The 24,825-nt window shown below is 41.2% G+C and overlaps 1 protein-coding gene and 1 pseudogene across 1 annotated transcript in view; both read left to right on the top strand.

Moving 5' to 3' along the window:
• The window catches only part of LOC126336767 (suppressor of lurcher protein 1-like), a 4,187,167-nt gene that overhangs the window by 3,155,547 nt on the left and 1,006,795 nt on the right, over positions 1 to 24,825 (top strand). The gene's annotated exons all lie outside the window — the stretch shown is intronic.
• On the top strand, positions 1,257 to 1,373 carry LOC126337116 (5S ribosomal RNA; annotated as a pseudogene).

Genomic DNA, 24,825 nt, shown 5'->3' with positions numbered 1-24,825 from the left:
GTCTCGTGCTCCACACAATCACGTCGTTTAAATATGTGGCTGAAATGGAACGAGCATGTGAGGATTGCGGTAGGGAATGCGAATGGTCTAGTTCGGTTTACTGTGAGAATTTTGCGAAACTCGGGTTCACCTGTAAAGGAGATCGTATTTAGGACGCTAATGGAACACATAATGTTTTCTTGAATACTGCTCGACTGTTGGGATCCGTACCAAGTCGGTTTAAAGGGATATACTGAAGCAATTCAGAGGCGGGCTGCTACATTTCCTGCCGGTAAGTTCGAATGTCACTCAAGTGACACGGAGTTGCTTCGGGAACTCTGGAGGGAAAGCGAAGTTCTTTTCAAGGAACTCCATTGAGAAATGTTTTTGGTGGTACTTAGCCATAATCATACAGTGCTTCTTGAAAGAACACATCGTCATATGAATGTATATTTCTCTATATTTCTTGTGTACAATAGAGGTTTCGCTTTTCACGTCAATATCGAGTACAATGCCAAAAGCAAGCGCTTGCAAATAGTAAGACATATAGCAAACAAAATTGAAAAGTACTGAAGGTAACTGATATGAAATTATGAGATATACGCTTACTTCTCAGACCATTAACATCATTTTGCTGTGTACTGTGCAGGATGACAGATACACTGTTCAATACATTTCCGTAAAATGATATAAATGGTACAAAATTAACGTTTTGTAGCAATGCAGCACAATATCGTAGAAGCACATCATAAATGGGAAAGTCACAGACCTATGAATGTGGTGTCATCTGACAGTATGTGATTACCTTTGCAAGCAAAATTGTCAGTCATCATCTTTGCAATGAAACGTAAACATTCGATTCTTAATAATATGAACTCAACATACGTCATGTAGGGTGAAGAAACCAAAGTCTTTAAGGAATAGACGAAATAAAGCACAGAAGAACACATCGTCATATGAATGTATATTTCTCTATATTTCTTGTGTAAAGTAGAGGTTTCGCTTTTCACGTCATTATCGCACTTAACAATATAGTAAGTGCAAGTAATAGTATAAAAAAGTACTAAATGTAATAACAGCAGTGTAAAAAAGGGGGAAGAGGTGGGTGAAGAGGCAGGAGAAGATATTATTATGTGAAAGTCGTGTAAGTTTAAGAAAAAATAAGAAGATGAAGAGTGTGATTGGAAGGGCGTAGTGGGCAGTGGGGGTGGGTAGGAGGGGGAGTTGTAGAAGTAAATTAATGCTACGGATTAACAGCAATTGTAGGGTTAGAATTGGCCAACGGCTTTGCCGCAGTGGTAACACCGGTTCCCGTCAGATCACCGAAGTTAAGCGCTGTCGGCCTCGGCTAGCACTTGGATGGGTGACCATTGGTCTGCCGAGGGCTGTTGGTAGGCGCGGGGTGCACTCAGTCCTTGTGAGGCAAACTGAGGAGCTACTTTGACTGAGAAGTAGCGACTCCGGTGTCGTAAACTGACACACGGCCGGGAGAGCGGTGTGCTGACCACATACCCCTCCATATCAGTATCCAGTGTCGCCTGTGGGCTGAGGATGACACGGCAGCCGGCAGGTACCGTTGAGCCTTCCAAAGCCTGTTCGGACGGAGTTTAGATTAGTTTAGTCTAGTGTTAGAGTTAAATGGTGGTGGTGGTGAGGAGGGAGGCGGAGTGTTGGAGAGTATTTGGGTAAAACATCGTAACAGGGAAAGTCAGCCCACAGCAGGTAAGTACAAGACTAGCAGACGCCTTTAAGACGCCAATATGAAAGTGATCTAAAAGAATGTAGTCTCTAGAAGACATTTCAATTTTTTACTATATGTCTTACTAACTGCATTTTCTTGCTTTTAGTATTGCACTCGATAACGGCATGAAAGACGAAATTTAGATTGTACGCATGAGATATATGTAGAAATCCTACCGTAAAACGGCTGTGTATTCTTTTTTTTATAAAAACGAGAAAATTTAGAGACCTGCAGAATGATTTCAGTGCCGAGAATATACATGTCGCGTAAGGACCACGAAGATAGGGTATGAAAAATTTGCTCTCATACGGAGGCATCTAGACATTCGTTTATCTCTCACTCTGTTTGCGAGTGGAACAGGAAAATAAATGACTAGTAGTGGTACAGGGTATCCTCCGTCACGCACCGTACGGTGGCTTGCGGAATATGTACGTATATGTGACCTATCAATCCATCCCTTCTCTTAGTCAAGCTACGTCATGAATTTCATTTACCCCAGCGTGACTGAGCACATCCTCATTTATTATTCTATCTACTCACCTACTCTTGAGCAGTCTTCTATCGCACCGCATTCCAAAAGCTTCTTCTGTAAACTGCTTATCGTTCACGTTCCACTCCGCTAGAATACATTCAGAAAAGAATTCCTAACAAACACATTTATCTTATACGTTAGGAGACTCCCCTTTTTCAGAAATGCTTTTCTTCTGATAGCCAGTCTACATTTTATATCCTCTGTACTTTGACAGTCATCAGTTATTTTACTCCCCAAATACCAAAATTAACTACTACTTTCCCTCAGCATCGCCTTATTTAATTCTACTACGTTCTATTACTTTTGGTTTGATTTTGGGATACTCATCTTATTAGGGGGCAGTCAAATGCAAACGAGACAGGTGGAAAAATTATTTAGACTGTTTTTATTTTAAAAGTAATCGTCCTAACTATTAATACATTTATCTTACTGTGAGCCAAGACGGTTAATGCTTTCAAGAAAAACCGTTTGCGGTTGCTTACAGTACCAAAATTGTACGCAGGTATGCGCCTCTTCGTCCGAAGCATATCGCCGACCACGAATGCCTTTCGTCAGTGTCCTAAACTTATGGCAATCGCATGGAGAGTGCCTGGGACCGTATGGAGGATGTATAAGGAGTCTCCAGCGAAACGTCTGCAGCGTAGCCGAAGCAGCGTTGGCAAAATATGGGCGAGCCCTTCCCTGCAACAGGATGGTGCCGCCCGGCAACTTTCCTCGGTGTTTGGCGCACTTCAGTTTTTGCAAAGCGTCCACGTACGGCTGTGCGTTTTCTGTGGCGCCGTGTCTGAGAAAGCCCATGACCAGCCTTCCGTAGCAGTAAAATAAAAAGGCCAACATGACTTCTCCGGAGCGAGAGCTCGCTTTGCACCCCTTTATATTGTATACGGTGGAATTGAATGCATTGCAAGCTAGCCTGTGGTGACGGCACTTCTCCGTCTGCCAAACGACTATAACGTCACAATCACTACAAGCAAGAGGTGCCACGTTAATCGATAGCGCAAGGAAATCTGACTTTCGTAAACAGTGGCCCCTGTGTGAATCACCTAATGTGTTGACTCACTTGACACAAAATTAATTTAATGATTTCAAACCACAACAAAATTAATGACATCGTAGGGAATGAGAATCGGTGCCGTTGAAAAAGTAATAAGGACCTACGGTATCACAAAACGATTTCTTAACTAATATTAACGTAAAGAGAGAACGAACATATAAACATAAACTTCACGAACTCAGATTGGTTGGCAATAGAGTTGGGGAACCTAAATGAAATGTACAAGTAGACGAGACTGGCTACTGTGAGCGGAAGAATGCCAATGTAGGCAAGCCCACTCTGCTGTATCGTTCCACTGATTGGCCTCTCACATCAAAATATAATTAAGTATGCAATGGACACTGGGAGTGACTAACGCGAGTATGAGGCTGCTATAAGGAAGATGGCTGTGAAAACGATTGATAGACTTCTGAACTTGCCGAAGCAACGTTACCGCTATAGCCGGTGAAAGATGAGATGATGTCGTCTGCGTACGGGCGCTGCCGAAGCTGCTAGATGACCCCACATCCGATGGTGATTGACTCACGTCTGCGAAAATATACAGTTTCGCCCGGGTGTCCGGACATCTTTACAGCTAACTGCTCTCTTCGTAGAAACGTAAGAGCTCTAGCTACTGTCGTCCGCGACAGTCAAGAAGCAAGTCCTGTCTTCTGCCATTGCTCAAAAACCTTCATAAACAGCCGTAACCCCCAATATTCTCGAATAAACGTATCATGACCTTAGCAGTGGTTAGTGTGCCAATCATGTTTTCTAGCAAGCAGTCCCGATCTTCCTAACCAGTCGCTGCAGTGCACTGCATATTCTGCTCTCCGAAACAAATGGTTCAAATGGCTCTGGGCACTATGGGACTAAACATCTGAGGTCATAAGCCCTCTAGACATAGAACTACTTAAACCTAACTAACTTAAGGACATCACACACATCCATGCCCGAGGCAGCATTCGAACCTGCGACCGTAGCGGTCGCGCGGTTCCGGACTGAAGTGCCTAGAACCGCTCGGCCACCGCGGCCGGCCCGAAAAAACAGCACACAATGCCTGGAAGTCCTGCAGCCAAACCCCTGGCGCATTTCACAAGCTGAGGGAAGCTTCTTAGTGAAAACAATCTCTGTCTCTCTATAAAACGATTTAATGGGCACCGTTTTGGCGAGGACCGACGGCATCTAAGAAACGCGACGTCCACAGTGATTCGTCGTCCAGTCTCACAAGGTATGCCATTCTTGTAATAAACACGTTATCCGGGCGCCACTCCAATGCCACTTTACCTGGACACGCCCATGGATGAAGGAGACCAGACTCTCACACAACGTCCACTCGCTAAAAAAACAGTTAGGTCTGTGCCAGGATGCCCGGCGCCGCAAGTTTCTAAAGAAGTGTCATTTCGTATTCAGCCATGGCGTTCCCACTCTCTTGCTTCAGCCGCTAGTGGAACAAGCCCGACCACCAAAATGGCGGCCCATAAACCACTGCCCTGCAGGGCCCATGACCAGTCTCGGTGACTACAAAGGGAGGCTCCATGAACTCACTTGCTGCTCGTGGAAAGTTCTAAAGGTGCTCCTAATGCAATAGTCACCTCCAGCGTCTAAAAAATCTCTCTACAGCCGAATTTTATCCTACTACTGCTGCTCAAGTCATGCAAGTACTGTGAGATCAATCAGTGGTTCATCCTAACCCAGATATCCCATCAATCAGGGAAAATTTAGATACACCAAAGGTGAATGAAGCTGTATAGTGAACACCAAAGCAAAATGAAAGGGGAAGCGACTGATGAGTATTACCACGGCAGTGGCCTGCTCGGAAAGTACTGCCGTCTTTCAGCATATGCTTTCATTTTTGGTGCTAGGTGCTAACGTACCTCCCCCCCCCCCCCTCCCCCCCCCCCCCCGCGTCTCGAAATGAATACACCACGTTTCATCTCCTGCGACAATACTGAACAGCAAACGACATTCATTGCGATACCGTTCTAGATGATGCAGTGCTATTGCCATTCTGTTGAACTACTGCTTCTTAGTCAGGCTCTTGGGAACCAATGAGCACAGTGTTTCCGGAACTTCAGACACTGTCATGATGACGTTAGTGGTACCGTAACTGATGCTCAACATAAGCGGAATGCCATTCACCGTCCGCCATCGGTCATTTCAAATGACAGCATCCACTGCACTAGTCACTACACCTGACTGCTAGTCTTTCCCAGCTTCCCTAGTGAACTTTTACAAATTAACAGAGTGGTGAACTGATATAATTAACTTTTTCTCTAGACATTTGAGTCTCATCTTTATCTACGACAATAATAAAGCTGGAGAAATGAATTAAAATGTGTACCATGGCAAGGACTAAGAAGAGGAAAATAATCTGAAGATGTCATCTGAAGTTTGTGTCAGGGAGGGCATTCGTCTAGGGTAATCCGTGCAGCAATATCAGCTACTACAAAGAACGAAACTCGTCTACCTTGAAGGGGGGAACCAGATGGCGATGTGGTTGGCCCGCTAGATGGCGCTGCCATAGGTCAAATGGATATCAATTGCGTATTTTTTTAATAGGAACCCACATTGTTTATTTCAGATTCGTTTAGTACGTAAAGAACAATGAATGTTTTAGTTTGACCACTTTTTTCACTTCTTTTAGAGGCCCGAACAGACGGAAGATGAGGTGCCAGATCAGGGCTGTATGGGGGATTAGGCAAGACATCCCTTCAAAATTCCTCTCTCTCTTCTTCTCTATGACGACTGGTGTGTGGTCTTTCATTGCCATGCAAAAGAAGATCATACGCCATAGCTTTCATCGAGCGAAATCGCTGAAGGCGTCCTTTAAGCTGTTTGATGTTTCTGATGTATTTTAGAGACTTAATTGTGCATCCCTGCTCCAAAAAATTCAGTCATAAACAGACCCTCTGTATCCCAGGACACTACAGCCACAACGGTCTCTGCCGATCTCACAGTTTTGAACTTTTTCTTCTTCGATGACATTTTGCGATGCCCTTCCATTGACTGCCTCTTTCATCATGTTTCAGAAAATGGATCCATGTTTTCCAGAAACTCCTCTCACTCCATACGAAAGAGCTGCAAGAGTTGGAAGACAGTTATTTTTCTTGTTTCATTATTCTGGTCGGTTGACATTCTTGGGATCCAAGCTGCATGAACCTTTGAGTATCCCAGTTGTTGAATAATCGTTTTCATGCTCCCTTTTCTGTGGGGGATAATGCGACACAAGTCGTCTGCCGTCACCCGGTAATCACCACGGATGATAACTCGCTGAATGTTGTTGGTGTCTTTGTTTATTTACAAGATGTTACAACTTTTCTTGTAATACTAAGTATATGTACTATTTGAGTGTGTGTGTGTGTGTGTGTGTGTGTGTGTGTGTGTGTGTGTATAGAGTGTAGCGTGATTGTCTTTTATGACGACGATGATGATGATGATGAGAGAAGAGAGAGGGTAAAACCTGGTGCTGGCACATAATGTACTTCTCCCAAATAGCACCAAAGGGGCCACCAAGCTTGAAAGACGTAGGGCAAAATGCATTCTTGCACTGAGACATATATGTCTCTAAAAATATTACACCTAAGATAGTAAAACTTGAGACTATTATATGCAACATATTGCTGGACATGCTGTGCAATTATGGTTTCAAAATGTGAATCGACATACATTTTACCGCTGTTCGAAACGAGTGAAACAGATTTTTGTTTAAGATCATAGTTGCTTTGAAATTAATTCTTCAGTTTTGCGTTACCTGAGACTGTTCTATTTATCTCAGGTTTCAAAGGAGAACTTTTCTCAGAGAAAATATAACGGAAAAATGCTTCACAGGATTATTCAGTATGTAATTGTTAAGAAGTATACCAAATTTCAGAATGTTAGCTTTCATTCTCTCTGAGAAAAGGCACATTTTAACTAAAAACATCAGTTTATGGTAATTCGCATTATTTCAATTTTTGACAATTTTGCTACACCTCTAGTACTCATGCTATAGATATCCATAACATTTATTCTCTTCCTTGTCTTCCTGTAGTAATCGCTTCTCCTGGCTGCTTTGCGTGGCCATGTTTTGCTTTTTTTCTACTGCTGGTTTAACTTTGCCCAGTCGCGCTTCATCGATGTTTCTTAGTATCTTCAGTGCGGATATAGATGGACAGAAGCCTAGTCTCTGCGGGCACTTAATCTTACCAACATTTCCATCACTGAACACTAGAGAGGCATCACACGAAGTTATCTTGACAAAATTTAGGGACACAAATACTGTTTTTGGACAATGCATCCTTGTAAGGTGATATCTCCCATTTGTATTCTTATTCCTAGGTACCCAGTTCTTGAGCATGAAGGATTGGATAGGTTCCTGAAGGTTGGTTTTATAACATCTATAACAGAGAATGGCAAACAATGTGTGCATGTGTGTGTGTGTGGGGGGGGGCGTATCGGCTTTCCACTCGCTTCTGCCTGAAGATATTTGCACCATGATGTGTCGTAGAGAGTATGTTGATTATTCACACTTAGGAGTCGCATCTCTAACACTGTTATTTAAATTTCCTGTACCTTTCACACGTGAAATTCGACATTTTCTCACATTTTGGAATATGCGTACACTGTTTGATCCATTTAGAGCAAAACAGGTTGATATACGCAAAACTAAAATTTGAAATAAGTTTGTAGCACATACTATAACAAAAATAAAAGACGTTATAAACAAAGGGACTAGTAAAGATAATCTCTCTCACAGCCTCCTAGACTCATATGCAGTTTGTTTAGACTACGTGAAAGAAAAATGAAGGCACAAAACTTTGTAGTGTAGAGAAGGTGTGGACCACAGCATACAAATAGGGGGCGTGGTAGGTACATACGCCCAAACTTAATTTTTTGAAACATATTTCTGGCCAGAATTCGATTGTGAAACTCCGCTATGTTATTCCTAAAGAGTGCTAATAAATTACACAAAAAAGGAATTAGATTTTTTTCGTAATTTTACCCCTACATCTGTCCTTAACGTCTGCATAAGTCTGACAGATCACCATCAACACTGTCACGTGCTGCCGCTTCATGAGACACTTATGAGAGGTCTTGTGTTTAAACCAGGACGTTGGCGCAAAGTTTGGTGATCAGGAACTTCACTCCATAATCTCTCTTCCACTCGCCGACCAAACACTGGCAATGTGGCAGTGCAATTTTTTTCCACCACCGTGATTCGAACCGGCTTATCCTTACGTCGTGCTCTGTCGGACAAAAGTGTGTTAGCGATGCTGGTCACGTAGGCGCTTTCGCTGAATTATGTAGGGAGTCACAACAGCCACCGGCCTGCCACTCCACATTTCTTGAGCCTACAGCGTTTGATATTCAGTTTCGTTACAGCGACGAACCCATCGTGTAACAGTGCTGATATCCACTGTTGCATCACTATACACATTTTTCAATCTTTCATGAATGAGACTGGTTCAAATGGTTCAAATGGCTCTGAGCACTATGGGACTTAACATCTATGGTTATCAGTCCCTTAGAACTTAGAACTACTTAAACCTAACTAACCTAAGGACAGCACACAACACCCAGTCATCACGAGGCAGAGAAAATCCCTGACCCCGCCAGGAATTGAACCCGGGAACCCGGGCGTGGGAAGCGAGAACGCTCCCGCGTGACCAATGAGATTGGTCGTTTCACGTTCTGCGTTCAAGAATTCTATCTCAGAAAGCTGCAAAATATGAAGATCAATGGCAGGCATATTGCAAGCGACTGCTGTACTGGCGTCTTACGATGCAGAAAGTTACTACTGCAATGGTCTGGAAAAGAAGCTTTTTAGAATAGCTCCAAATCCAAATTTTTCACTCAAAAAACTTTATTTAAGAAGAAAATACTAAGAGGCATTACATTTTGACTGACTCTCGTACATTGTGTAATTGGAGACAGAGCTCTTACCCAAATGCCGTATGAAATCAAAGAAAATTTCATGCGTTGTGATGTGTTGTGTAAGACGATTGATTATGTTGGTGTATATTGCGAAAGTAACAGACAGAAAATTCTCATTTTGAATTACATAATTATCCCGATTAATGTGATCTTGTGATTCAGAAAGTAAACAAACTCTGCATGTAAGAAACAACTGTAAATAAATTAATTACTTATATTATTCACTGGCGGGACACTGAATTGTAACATGTGAATCAGCTACGTTGGTGAGGGGAAAAAAGTATGGCATAATTCATTGTTACTAAATCAGAGATTGTGCTCCATTTCTAATGACTTCCTCGTCTAGGGGACGTAACCTTTTTCTCTTTCTTTCGTTTCCTTTATAACAGTAAAGTGATAACTAGCAATTCTGACGTACTGAACTGCGTGCAGACAGTGTTTGATTTCGTAATTACACCCAAACTTTACTTTCTCCCAAAGCTATAGGTAAAATGAGTGAACAGATATCTTCCACGTTTTAAGTAGACGAATTCGTAAACACGTAATGACTTCAAATATACACATCTGTACTCGTTCAGAGATAACGTTTTAAAGGATGACAGCCTCTCTGTGCTACGATGTTCCAGTGGCTGAAATTAATGCTACCTATGTAGAACTCTCTCTCTCTCTCTCTCTCTCTCTCTCTCTCTCTCTCTCTCTCTCTCTCCGTGTGTGTGTATGTGTGTGTGTGTGTGTGGGGGGGGGGGGGATTATTTATTTATTAGCGCAGAAACCCAGCGTTGCCCACGTATTTACTTATAGATGTGCTTCCACTACGGTACCACGCAGCATCTGGCATTGTAGTTGTTGTTTATAGCGTCATATCTCCTCAACTGTATGACGTACGGTCATATAATTTTGTGGTAGAGGGGCATACGTAGACACTGTTCGCAAAATGTATTGCGAATGGAGTTAGTAGCTACACAGTGATAAACGTCATGCAAGATGCGGCAATTTTTCATGTACTTCACGGTTTATGACATTTCATTGTTTATGACGTCATATCTTCGGAACTATGTGTAGCACTATGATATAATATCAGCGACATACGTGAATACTGTATGGAGATTTATTGCTAATGGAGTCAACAGCAAAGAAGTAATAAATTTAAACGTCATCCATGCGACAGTTTGTCACTCATCTAATTGTTTTTGACTTCGTATCTTCCGAAGTAAGCGTCGCGCAGTGATATAACGTTGAACGTAGATACAAACGTATATGTGCATACTGTCTGTAAAATTTGACAGGAATACTGTTAGTTGTAAATAAGTAATAAACTATAAAGCCTTGCCTCATGCGAAACTTTTTTTTAATGAACAGTGGAAAAGCAGCAAGCGATAAACGTTTTTCCTTTCATCATATTATTGTGGATGTCAGCAAGAAAAAAATTTCGTTAAGGTTTGAAATCGTTTGTAAAGTTTGTTGCAAGTGGCTAAGTGCTCTCATCATCAAATACTGGATAAATAGAGCCTGCGAATTCAGGCGTCACGGGCTAAACTACTTCTTCGCCCCCACCCCTTTGATAGGGAGGTGGTTCTTACCCCTCAGCGATTGTTGCCTGGCAGTCAGGTACACGTCTCCAAGTTTCGTAGAAATCGTTCCAATGGCTTTGGAGGAAATGTGGAAAACACACACACACACACACACACACACACACACACACACACACACACACACACACACACACCTACCTACATACATACTAGCACTATTGTACCATGTATGGATTTAACCTGTTTACGGTGATCTGGTTTTGACCAGCAGCCCCTCACATGGGACGAGGTTTAACACCACAATACTTTTTCTACGTCGTAGTTAACTACGAAATAAAATTTTTAATATCACAAGTAGTATTGAAATGATATGAGTCTCATTAGTCTCAATGTGAGTAAATGATGCTGATTACGAAATAAAGAAATTGGTACTCTCAGTATTTCTACTACTGTTGCTGTTGCTGCCACAAGCAATGAAAATAATAATACTATAATAACAATAATATTAGTGGCCGATATTAAACATATTATAGTCCTAAAAAATAAACGTTTTATGATGTAACGAGATCTGGGAAAAGGAAATTTAAGGAGACTGCACCAGCTGAGAATCCTGTGAAATGAGGAAACCTGGTTGGAAAAAGAGGATGTACCGGGCATCGAAAGCTTACAGTGAGAATCGTAATCATTATTGTTCCTTTAATAGATAAGTCGTTAACTGTCCTCTGTAGCTAGACGTGTTATTCAGTTCTCTACTATAATGGGGGAGGTTATTCCAGAGTCGGGTTTCTGCTGTTACTAAGATCTTCGAGAAAGTAGGGTTCGAACATCTTTTTAAATCGCGCGCAGTGCATTAACAATTACGAAGAGTGTTCACGAAAAGCAGTTATCCTGGTTTCGGATCTATGTCAGATAGACGGTGACAAGATGAAACTGACTGTGTGACATCTTGTCACTTATTTGAGTAATTTACGCTGCGTGGCTAGACAGTGCCCTTAGCCCACTGTTACCTGCACCGAAACAGAGTTATTGTTATGTTTTGTCATATGTATTCATAACAGCATTTACTCTATTTCGACAAAAATACAGACTTTTCAGCAGCATCAACCATTTGAATCCAGTGCAGAGTAAAAGCCTCTTTGACAATTTTCCATGCCTTATGGTGTTCAGCTACCTGCATCCATACTTCTCACGTATATTTTACAATGGCATCAACACACTTTCCTCTAGTCAGTCGTCTAAGCCTCCTCTTATCTCTGAGTCCAGGCCAGACCTTCATTAGTCCAGCTACCGTCCATTCCTCTCGCTACATGGCACACCCATCTCCATTTATTTTCGTTACGCTTATAGATGCGTCTTCTTTTCGGTCTGACCTGTGAACCATTTAAGTCCCTACCTGACTACAATAATTATTCGCAATATCCCTGTCTATTGCTCTGTGAACAATCATCAGTCATTGAAAAATTTTGACGGTAGAAGTCTATGTCACACAGTCGTAACAGGCAACTGTAAATTTATCTTTTTGATGGCATCAAAGGTTAGTTTAACGAAAGCAGACCAAACAACTTCTACTCTTCTTTTTTCTACTTTTCCTGTCGTTTCTGTAGTGGAAGGAGTGGGTGGTTCAAATGGCTCTGAGCACTATGGGACATAACATCTGAGGTCATCAGTCCCCTACAATTTAGAACTACTTAAACCTAACTAACCTAAGGACATCACACACATTCATGCCCGAGGCAGGATTCGAACCTGCGACCGTAGCGGTCGGGCTGTTCCAGGCTGAAGCGCCTAGAACCGCTGTGCCACACCGGCCGGCTGAAGGAGTGGGGAGGAAGCTGTAAACTGCTGGGCCGAAATTTTGCTTTAAGTAACTTACTACACAGAAATTCGAGCTTAAATATTTAAAAACCAAAAACCTTGTTTTAACATTCGTAGGATCAATAAGACACACTACGGACTTCATATAACAATTTATGACGACATCGTCATACAAAAAGTAGCAGTTTAAGAGTGTGATGGTGATCGACAAGGAACCAAGCTGAAGCCAGGAATTTTTACACGCTAACTATTGCTCAGGAAAAAATGGTTTCAAAAGTGACACAGAGCTTAGGTTCAAGTGTACAAGTTAAAGCCTGAGTTATAAAACTTTGATGCGGTTTCGCAATTTCAGACGTAGTTCAGTTCCAGAATAATGAACTTGCAGTTATCATAAAAATTATAGAACGCTTTAGCTGGAGTTAACAGATTTTAAAAGAAGCAACCATAATCACATGACTTCAGCTACTGAACACTAAAATTTGTGAATTAAATACACCAATGACCAATAACGTAAATCACAGGCACACATCCTTTTCAAATACTATCTACTTGTAGGACCTGATGCATCTCATTAGAAATAGTGGTAGTTCCTAGAAAACAGTACTGATAGCGTACAACTAAGTAGAGATTTTCTGTAAATAACACCAAGTGATAGTTACCATTTACAACATGAAAAGGTAAAACACAGACCATCTTACAACACGACAAATTAAAACCCAGATTAATTAACAGAACACTTTGGCTCCAAATTTTAACACACAAGTAGACGCCCCACTGTCAAATGGCTGCTTCCTGGGTTTTTAACAAAACATGTCATCAAGGTGGTTTTTACAATGCATTAAAAACATTTGGGTAGGAAACCTGAGACGAAGAATTATTACAAAAGCAAAGAACAGAAATGAAGGAATGGCATCTATACGCTTGTTACGTGCAATAGCTAATGATAAGAATGTTAACAAAACACGACCAACTTGAGGTTACAGCAGTGTTGAAACGTTGACATGAGAATACTGTCAGATGTTTTTTATTCCAGTCTTTGATCACAATATGAATTCATTAGACGATGACCGGTTTTAGTACTTAATGACCATCCTCAGATCTTTTTTACGCCGTGTCCTAAAGTGATAAGGCCATAATTCATATGTTGTGGCGATGCCATTATGGCCTTATCACTTTAGGACATGGTGGAAAAAAGATCTGAGGATGGTCATTACGGACTGAAACCGGTCATCGTCGAAAGAATTCATATTATGATCAAAGACTGGAATGAAAAACATTAAACCTAACTCACTTTGCAGATGTAACCAGGGTTCGGGAACAGTGTAAGTAGCACAAAAAATTCTCACTACTTTCTGAAGGACACGGTGGAAGGAAACCACCTTCACATAGCTTAGCTCTCTAGACTAGCTAGAATTAACAATGTGGTGATAGGTTACCAGAGTAGGAATAATTGACAAGAGTCTCACAACAGCCTTCCACAATATCACAAATTCATTGCAGCCTGCACAAGAGTCCATTCCACAGAATTCCAAAATAGCACACAGCCTCCTTCACTGCTCTACAGGATGCTAATAGAGCCCTTAGAGACACACGTGCCTCTAGCATTGGCAAGCCGGCCACGCTACTACACAAGTAACAGCCACGTCAGACACACCACAGCCCTCACACGCCACACCTCGCAGGGGAGACTCCGCACAACCCAGGGCGCTGCTTCCGAACATGGCGAAGTGCACGACCTCAAATAGCCTCACGCTCGCGCAACAAGAAACCCTCAGACGGAAAATTGCGGGAGAACAATCGAATTATCTAAGATGTTAGAAGGCGGAGATAAACTTTCGTAAAAGAATGTGATGTAACCAAGCCGAACATCTTACATTCAGTCATTCTTTTCAACTGCACCAAATAAAAAAATCGTCAACTACTTTTATGACGTGATTCTTTGTTTTTATCGTTCTATTTTTCGGTATTTCGGTTAGATGAAGCGTTACACTGATTAAAATAAAGCTAGGTATCTGAAATTATCAGAAAAGTAGGTATAAGCTTTATGGAAAGATAGTTGATAACATGCTCGACACTGAGGGGGAAGTGTTCGGATTAAAATGGTTGTAAGACATGTATGTAGTCTTTCCTCCCTGTTCTTCAACGAGCACATCGAATAAGTAATGAATGAAAGGAAATGTAGGGTGAAAGGATACCAGTGATTCACTGGTGGCGTTGCTATGCTCAGTGAAAGGGAGAAGCGTCCTGGGAGAAGCGTCCTGGGACCTCTACTGTTCCTGAGCTATATAAATGACCTGGGTGACAATCTGAGCAGTTCTCTTAGACTGTTCGCAGATGATGCTGTAATTTACCGTCTAGTAAGGTCATCCGAAGACCAGTATCAGCTGCAAAGCGATTTAGAAAAGATTGCTTTATGGTGTGTCAGGTGGCAGTTGACGCTAAATAACGAAAAGTGTGAGATGATCCACATGAGTTCCAAAAGAAATCCGTTGGAATTCGATTACTCGATAAATAGTACAATTCTCAAGGCTGTCAATTCAACTAAGAACCTGGGTGTTAAAATTACGAACAACTTCAGTTGGAAGGACCACATAGATAATATTGTCGGGAAGGCGAGCCAAAGGTTGCGTTTCATTGGCAGGACACTTAGAAGATGCAACAAGTCCACTAAAGAGACAGCTTACACTACACTCGTTCGTCCTCTGTTAGAATATTGCTGCGCGGTGTGGGATCCTTACCAGGTGGGATTGACGGAGGACATCGAGAGGGTGCAAAGAAGGGCAGCTCGTTTTGTATTATCGCGTTATAGGGGAGAGAGTGTGGCAGATATGATACACGAGTTGGGATGGAAGTCATTACAGCATAGACGTTTTTCGTCGCGGCGAGACCTTTTTACGAAATTTCAGTCACCAACGTTCTCTTCCGAATGCGAAAATATTTTGTTGAGCCCAACCTACATAGGTAGGAATGATCATCAAAATAAAATAAGAGAAATCAGAGCTCGAACAGAAAGGTTTAGGTGTTCGTTTTTCCCGCTCGCTGTTCGGGAGTGGTATAGTAGAGAGATAGTATGATTGTGGTTCGATGAACCCTCTGCCAAGCACTTAAATGTGAATTGCAGAGTAGTCATGTAGATGTAGATGTTGAACGGGATGAACAGTCTACTGGGCACACAGTATGAATTTAGAGTAAACCAAAGAAGGAATGAAACTTATAAGCCTACAGTTTTACGATGGGTTCATATCAAAATCCTTTACTAGCCGTAACTCCGTAACTAAACATTTGCGAACATATGTTCATATGAACTTTTTCTTTCGTTTTACTTGTAGAATAGCATATTAAAATATTCGCGTATCTTTGTGAAACACCCTATATCCGTAAATGGACTCGTTTCAGTCGTAGTAAGTTAAAGATTTATTTTTTTTAATTGGAGATAACGTGAAGTTCTTATTAATAGTCACGGGGAACACAAACCTGTTTTCGATGGAGGTATTTCCAAAGCCGTAAAAGCCGCAGCTAAAATGCTTGTGATCGGGAACAACACACCACATTGACGCCCACGGTTTGAAAGTTCACGACACCAGGATATCAGTCTTGTACCTGTCACAGGAACCATTCCATTATTTTCCTTAAGTGATCTAGGGAAATCGTGGAAGAAGTAGATCCGGATGTCTCAAATGGAACTGTAACAATGGTCCTATCCAGTGTGTCACGTTGCTCTACGTCTGATCTCATGACAAACAGTTGGTGTGAATCAGTAAACTGTTCACTTGTTCACTTTTCGTGTACAAAATCGCATCGCTTAAACGGCAAGCAGCGAACTGTCTTTACAGTGTTTGTCTCAGGAGTGAAGGTCAGCTACGGCGTCACGGATTTGCTTAAGTGAAGTTTGCATTTGCCAGGCTGTCGTGGCAGGCTGAATGGGCATCGTGGCAAGCAGTATGTAGTTGTTGCAGTTGGCCCTTTCTCTTCTCGTTAACTGCTGATGGTGTTCAGTTTCCGCTACACTTGCCGGACATATCCTACTGAAAACGAGGTTGGGATACGCCGGACAGGCAGAACCGACCGAGGAAAAGATACCAGACGAGGCGCGCTTCGTCTTCCGACGTCCAATTAGGGGTGGTCTGCGGACGACGGCGTTTTCAGCCGGATGGCTAAAATTGGGTTTCTTTTTCCAGGAAAGCAGTCTCCGGCGCCGCCTGAAAGAACGCTGCATTGCCGTGGGCAAAGCCATATACACTATTTCACCAGACGCAGTCGGGAGTTGCATAACACTCTCGTATCGGATTACTTGCGCAACTGCATGGCGTCGTTTCTTTTCTTTCCCAGACTCCTCCGCATACCAGACATAGCGGCTGAGCGTAACTTTCCTGGAGCTACGGATTATCTCTGGCAGAGAGACCACTTTTATCACCGATCTAAACGGCCAGCATATAAACGTTTCCGCAGTAAGTCAAGCTAAACATTGTGCAATATATTCTGAAAATTGCGGCGAGACGTTAAAAATTTTTTCAGCTCATATCAGCTTTATTTGAAAGATATGTGTAACTTCTTCGGCTCTCACAACATGACCTATAGGCTAATAAAATAGCGACAAATGCCTATTCGTAATTTTGTTAAAAATTGTCGATACACAGCATGAAAGTTTTCCATGTTTGTTTAAAACTTGTATTTTAGTTTCAGTGTTCAAACTATTACTGCTCACTACTTTTTCCAGAGTTTTAAATTCGGAAGTCATGAATGAAGCACCATGAGAGCAATGCACACACTGGATAGGAGCAAGACGAAGTGGCGACACATTTGAAGAAGAGAGCATCCACTTAAATTTCACGTTGGATGCCTACTGTATAGGAAATGTATGATAGTATTACCATCCACAAATATATGCTCGTATGGCGATTCGAGACTTGAAATAGCAGTTTCGAACAGGCACACCCGCCTACTGTAGTAGGTTTGTAAAGGACGGTTATAAGGCACTTCCTATTCAGGAATGTGAACTCTATGGGCATATGTTCCATACTTGTGGGACTATCTGGCTTGAGTCAGGTGTCGGATAGATGGATTGCATGGATGTCTATATCTTGAAATACACGAGATGTGTGGGAAAGGCTAACCAAAGGCTGCGTTTTATTGGCAGGACACTTAGAAAATGTAACAGGTGTACTATGGAGACTGCCTAGACTACACTTGTCCGTCCTGTTTTAGAATACTGCTGCGCGATGTAGGATCCTTACCAGATAGAACTGACGGAGTACATCGAAAAAGTTCAAAGAAAGGCAGCACGTTTTGTATTATCGCGAAAAATGGGAGAGAGAGTCACAGAAATGATGCACGATTTGGGCTGGAAATCATTAAAAGAAAGGCGTTTTTCGTAGAGACGGAATCTTCTCACGAAATTTTAATCATCAACTTTCTCCTCCGAATGCGAAAATATTTGGTGACACCGACCAGCATAGGGAGAAACGATCACCACGATAAAATAAGGGAAATCAGAGCTCGTACGGAAAGATATAGGTGTTCATTCTTTCCGCGCGCTATACAAGATTGGAATAATAGAGAATAGTGAAGGTGGTTCAGTGAACCCTGTGCCAGGGACTTAAATGTGATTTGCAGAGTATCGATTAGATGTAGATGAGCTGGTAGGTAGAGACCGGACATTTGCATGTACAACATGGGACTCAGTACATTCATGTGCAGAATGTGTAACGATGCCGATGCTGAACACTTGCGACTGTCTCCATCTCATTCCAAATCCAATGATGGATAGATTGATAATAAATAGGTGGAATCGTTTACCTAGTCCTGATACTAGCACTATTGCTCCTGGTATTTTCCGTGTGATAAAGGTTATTTCTTATTTGGGTTTAGAGTTTAATTATTTTTTTACTATCTCTTGATTATCTGGAGGGGTCAGCGCTGGTCATTTAGAGAATTTGATAATTTAAAAAGGGAAACTGATAGGTTGATGTTATGTTAGATACAGCTGGAATTAGTGATATGCTATGGGAGAACAAAAAACATTCCCAGCCAGGTGAGTATAGGAATATGAACAGAATAAAATCGGTGTAATGCAGGCATAGGGATAATAATGAATAAGAAGATAGGGAACGTGAATAAGCTGCTATGAACAACATAGGTAAAGCGTTTTCGTTTCCAAGACAGACATGAAACCAGTACACACCAAAGTAGTAGAAGTTTTTGTGCCAACTAGATACGCAGATAATGTAGATGAAATAGGGTATGATAATGCAAAAGAAATTATTCAGACAGATAATGGAGAGGAAAATGTAATTGTGATGGTAAACTGTAATTCGATAGTTGGGTAATGAAGCGAAGACTGAATAATAAGCGAATATGGTCAGGGGGAAAGAAGAGGAAGCCGCTTAGCAAAATTGTACACGGATCATAACTTAATCATCGCGAAAACCCGGTTTAAAAATCATTTAAGAAGGTAATTGAGAGAGACCTTGAGATTACGAAACCAGATTTTAAAATGTGATATATTTCCAAGTAAAAGTGTGAACGATGGCCATAATTTGATGGTTATGAACTGTTGATTGAAAATGAAGAAATCGAAAACGAGGAGAAAATTGAGATGGGGTGTGGATAAGGAGAAAGAACCGAATATTGAGTTTTAGGGAGAGCATTATGCACTATTTGACTGAAAGGGGGGGAAGAGGACACATTAGAAGATTACTGGATACGATTTGAGGAATGATATAATGAAAGCAGCGGGAAATCAAATAGGTAATCCTTCGACAGCACAGGAGACACTGAATTTAACTGACGAAATCAGAAAATATAAAAAATGTAACAAATGAAGCAAGCGAAATGGAATACGAACATCTAACCAATGAGACAGGGAGAATGTGCAAAATGGGTAATCAGGAACAGCCAGAGAACAAATTTAAAGTTGTGAAAGTATGTATAATGTGTGGAAAAATACATATCAGCTACAGGAAAATTATAGGTGCCCTTGAAGGAAAGAGAAGCAACTGTGTGTACATCAAGAACTCAGATAACAAGGCAGTACGAAGCAGAGAAGGCAAAGCTGAAAGGTGGAGGGAATATTAAGAGTAATTCTATAAGGGAATGAAAGAGACTGTCGTAAAAAAGGGAAGAAGACATAGCTGAGTATGAGATGGGAGATATGACACTGAGACAAGAATTTCAGAGAGCACTGAATGATCTGATTCGAAATACGAGTAAGGCCCGAGGAGTAGACAACATTCCCTCTGAATCACTGAGATCTTTGGGAGAACAAACCGTGATAAAGCTATTCCACCAGATGAGCAAGGTGGATGAGAATAAATATTCTCAGACTTCAGGAAGATTATAATTCCAATTCTAAAGAAAGCAGGTGCTGAACTACTAAAGTCGTGGTTGTGAAACAGTCACTTGAACTCTTTACAGAAGAATACGAAAACTGGTAGAAGCCAAACATAGAAGTCAAATACAGGGAAGTTCATTTGGGGTTTCTGAAAGATATGGGAACATGCGAGACAATTCATACCCTATTACTTACGTTAGAAGACGGGCTAAGGAAAGATAAACCTACGTTTACACCATTTGTAGATATGGAGAACGTTTTTGAAACTATGAATATAGCAACGATAAAATACAGAACTGAATGTTTACAACCAGACTCTTAGTTATAAAGTCGCACAGGAAACGAAGGAGAAATCTGGAAAAATAATTGAACTTCAGCTGAAAGAAAGAAAAACTTTGAGTTTTGCCAAAAACACTGTAATTTTGTGAGGGACCGCTAACGACGCTGAAGAACAGTTGAACGGAATCTATAGTTTATTGAAACGCGGTTATTGCATGAGCATCATCAAAAGTAAAACAAGAGTAATAATATATAGTCGTTGTTTGTGTGCGGGATAGATAGATGTCCATATATCTAGGCATGTGAATGATTGCAAACCATGTGTGCATGTAAATTTTAAATATTATATGTATTCTGCGCAGCAGATTATTAATTCATTTACCCACATATGCACATCCCGTCATTGCCGTAGTACATCCATAGCCATTACAGTTAAGTTGAATTTCAGGAATAAATTTCACTATTTGAAATTGTATTTCATTTAATATAAATATCTTATAAGGCAAAGACTGTCCTGTGACGAAAATGACAATGATATTCTATGGCTTCTCATTATCTTGATTCTAAAAACCCGCACGGGAATCACGAGATTTTCGGGTGTGCGTACATAGTATACATAATATTTAAGATTTGTATGCTCAGATAGTCTGCAGTCATTCACATACTGCACATATACACACATATGACAAACGTTTCATTTGTCTATTTCTTTTCACACATTCAAATACTCACTCACTCGAACGAATAGTGCAAGAGCGGGAGAGTCCCGATTCTTTCCAGACAACTGATGAGTTTTTCATTATGACTCAACAGGGCAACTTTCAGCTGCAGTGCAGTATGTACCTTATGACCTCATGACAGAGGCTAATTGAACACCATATGTGGAGAAGCATCTGCACTACCGCGCAGGAGCTCCTTTTAAACTTGGCCTCTGAGAATGAATGATCCGTGCCTTTAGCCCACCGTGGTTGGCGACCACTTCTATATAGTATGCATACATTTTCGATCTGAGCCCCACAAAACTCCACAACTCGCGAACCATTTGCTTCGTCTTGTTATGGGGTGTCGTACTGTAAGGATTGTCAGCCACACATCCAGACATGTCAGGTGCCCTGGTACTGTACCTTATTATTCACATGGATAACAGCCTTATACCGAGAAGATGAAACTCTCTGTACCCATATAAAGTAACGTGGCATCAACAATGTTTCGTTTCATACTCATATTGGAATCGGTATGTGTGCAGTTTGGAATGGTCCAGATTACACATACCAGTACAGACAGACATTATGAACTCCACTCAAACCTTAGCCACCTAGACGATGAGTAATTCTTCATACAGATACAAAAAGGGTTCGCTAAACTTTCAACTAGCTCGATTCAGCAACTTTTCAAGGTCACTCCCTTCCCTCCACTACGCCCCATTAAAAAAATACATATGTAGGTCACCATAAATAGAAAAAAATGTCTCTGGGACTTAACATCTGAGGTCATCAGTCCCCTACAACTTAGAACTACTTAAACCTAACTAACCTAAGGACATCACACACATCCATGCCCGAGGCAGGATTCGAACCTGCGACCGTAGCGAAACAGAAAACTTTACTATATTTAGCAGGGTAGGGAATAACAGCAAAAATTCTGGTGCAAAAACTTTTATTAATTTTAACATGTGCACTTACACACAGAAAACAATTGTTTATTTATTTCTGTAGTTTTAGTAACATCCCAATTAATTTTTAATTTATAATTTAAATCTGCATGTGAATGAACTATTTCTTTCTCCAGCAAGTGATCTCATACTTACAAAGAAGGTATATTCTTGAATTCTAATGCATATCTAATTTTATACCCAAAAATATGTGTTTCATGGTTTTAACAATTAGCTTTGTTCCTTTCTACTGCAATACACTTTTGTATAACACTTATATCATCTTCGTTGGCGTCAGGTTTAAGAATCTCCACGTAGTTTCCAGGTTGGTAATTAGAAATGTATGCGGACATGACGTAGTTTATAAGTTGTTCTCAGTCTTGATTGTCTGGATGGGTGTCCTCATTGCTCCATAGAACAAACTTCAGAGCGTTTTTCTGTAGTTATTCGTTGATCACATAGAAGCAATTGGTATGGAATACAGTGGAGCACATTGTAAATAATCTTTGTTGGTGTTTAATATGTCAACAGCCTTGCTGTTTTGGTAATACTGGTTTTCGTCAAATCATGGAAGGTAAGTGCAGTTGGGCTTGGCTAGCATCTGGGTGCGTATTGCCGTTCCCGTGTAGCAGAAATGACAGCTTCACCTTGACACCATGTCTCGACTAACATGGCGAATTTCTCACGTACATAGTACCAAAATGCATCACACCTGCCTAGTTTTACACACCATCTTTTTGCCAACTGTTTTTGTAGATTTTAAGTACCATTATCTTATCGCAAAATGTTCTGTAATAGGCGTAGGCACCTTCATATTCTTTTTACTAATACGACCTACATTTTTGGTGTAATTTATATCGCCGCTATCAGTAGGAAGACTGTCCAAGCCTAGCCCTACTGCACTGTTTTGTACCGCCATCGTAGATCTTTAGAGCATGACAGGAGACCTGACAGCCACAACTGATCAGTATTCTGTGGCAATGAGTGTCAGCATGACTTCATGACATCACGTAGCCTCATTCCAAATGGACTCCACCAAGTATCTGTTCATGGTTTTATTGTTTTGGAGGAAACACAGTGAATCACTACAAAGTAGGGCTCGGGATGGAAGGGGGGATCCCTGACCAGGCCTGCGGCTGTATAGCATTAGTGACGATAGAGGACCTCCTTTGGCTTAGGTTTGACATTCTGCCGTGAAACCAAGAGGAGACTTCAGCCAAAAAGCGACTCACCCCAAGGATTGCATGTCTTCATTTCCAATTTGAACTCAACGGCTCTAATGATTTATGCCGTCTTGTGACTTCCTTGATAGTTGATAGTTGGAGAGACAACATCGCGGATACAGGAAGTCTGCGAAAATCAGTTAGAGATGTTGTCCACTGGTGCATCGTTTATACGGGTGGTGTTATCCCCTTCAGCAACAGCTAAGGCATGAAGATGGTGTACTGAAGCATCAAAAACTGGTAGCCATACAATAAATGACATCATAAGGACTGCTGTAGGGGTCTCATTTTCTTATATTCTTAATCTCTTGTTTGGTGTACATTAAATTTATTTTACCCTCCACCCCCTCCCCCAAGCACCACCTATCTGATGGTGCTGTATCCAGGCAACACATCCACAGGCCCAACAGAGAAAAATTAACATTTTAATAGAAATTTGTGTTTTAACTTTCCATCCTCCTAAATACTCATGTAATGGGTAGATAATTGCAGTCATTAGATTTATAATTTTGCTTCATTATTAAATATGTGGTTGGAAATAGTATTAACTGAATAATTAGCTACTCTCTCTTTGAAAGGGCTGACACACACGCTAAGGAAACTTCATATGTGTGTGAGATACTTCACAGGAAAGTCTTCGGTTCACGATATCTTGAGTAGCAAGTGGAAAAGGGTGCCGGTCACTTCGGATTGCAAAAGGAGTAAAAAGAGATGGACGCTCAGTGTTACATTCCAGTATCACTAACGACCATCAGTTGCGAGATGATAAAACATACTTTAAACCAAAATGTAAAGGCGTTCCTACACAAACAGAAACTTCCAAATGTGTAAGCTTTACAAACTATGGCGCTTCTGTAATTGATTTGTCATTGACCTCCTTTGACCTTTGAACTGACTTAATAAACCAGTAACAGGGGGACTTTATTTTAATGTAGTCTTTGTGTCAGTGTGTAACTGGGGATTTTTTACATTGACACGAGTTTTCAGATGTGAAAAGAGTGGTGACTGAAAGATGAAAAGGCCAACTCCTGATCAGAGAGCGAACTCCAGATATTTGGATCCAACTGCTGCTCAAATTGTTGTTGCAGAAGCGCCAGAGCCATGCACCGAACACGATGATCTTACCCCTCCCTCGTGCCACGTGACCGTGCACAGTCGTCACCACAGCCGCTAACGATCCTGACAGTGGCTACAATCCCACCACGTTGTTCTACAATATAGCAAAAGGAACATCCAGCTTCTCGTGCCCTATTAAACGACCTAGTTGAAACTCAGTGCGGTGCTGGAAATGACGTCTTAGTCGCCTTAAAGGGTTTCTTGGTTAAGATCAACTGACCACCTCCATTTCGAAAGATAACTAGCTCTCACGACCGATAGCGCGTATTTTAAACAAACCTGTCTTCTATCCACATACTGACGCTGTTAATGCCACTCTCATACGACTGGCAAGAAATACGAATAGACTTCATCTTTCAGATGTAGCAACATCCTACCAACTTTTATTTATATTGCACCATTAATTTTTGGTGTTGCGATCTCTTTTCCGTCAGTGTATAATAAAGTAACAGGTTACACAGACACTCAACATAAAAAATAAAAAGGGAGAAAATAGGGGACTAGAAAGGAACAAACAGGGTGGGAAGGTAGGAAAACAACGAAGATTTATCGAAGTTTAGAATAGAGGAATTATTAAGATGTGTTTAATATTAAATCAGGAATATGGGCCAAATATTTATTGATTTCTACTGTTTTCAGTGGACGACTTTTTGCCCTTTTTTTGCTAAGTAGACGACATGG

Source organism: Schistocerca gregaria, chromosome 2, assembly GCF_023897955.1.
Source record: "Schistocerca gregaria isolate iqSchGreg1 chromosome 2, iqSchGreg1.2, whole genome shotgun sequence".
NCBI lineage: Eukaryota > Metazoa > Arthropoda > Insecta > Orthoptera > Acrididae > Schistocerca > Schistocerca gregaria.
The sequence above is the reverse complement of the archived record's forward strand: the minus strand, read 5'-3'. Positions and strand labels throughout refer to the sequence as shown.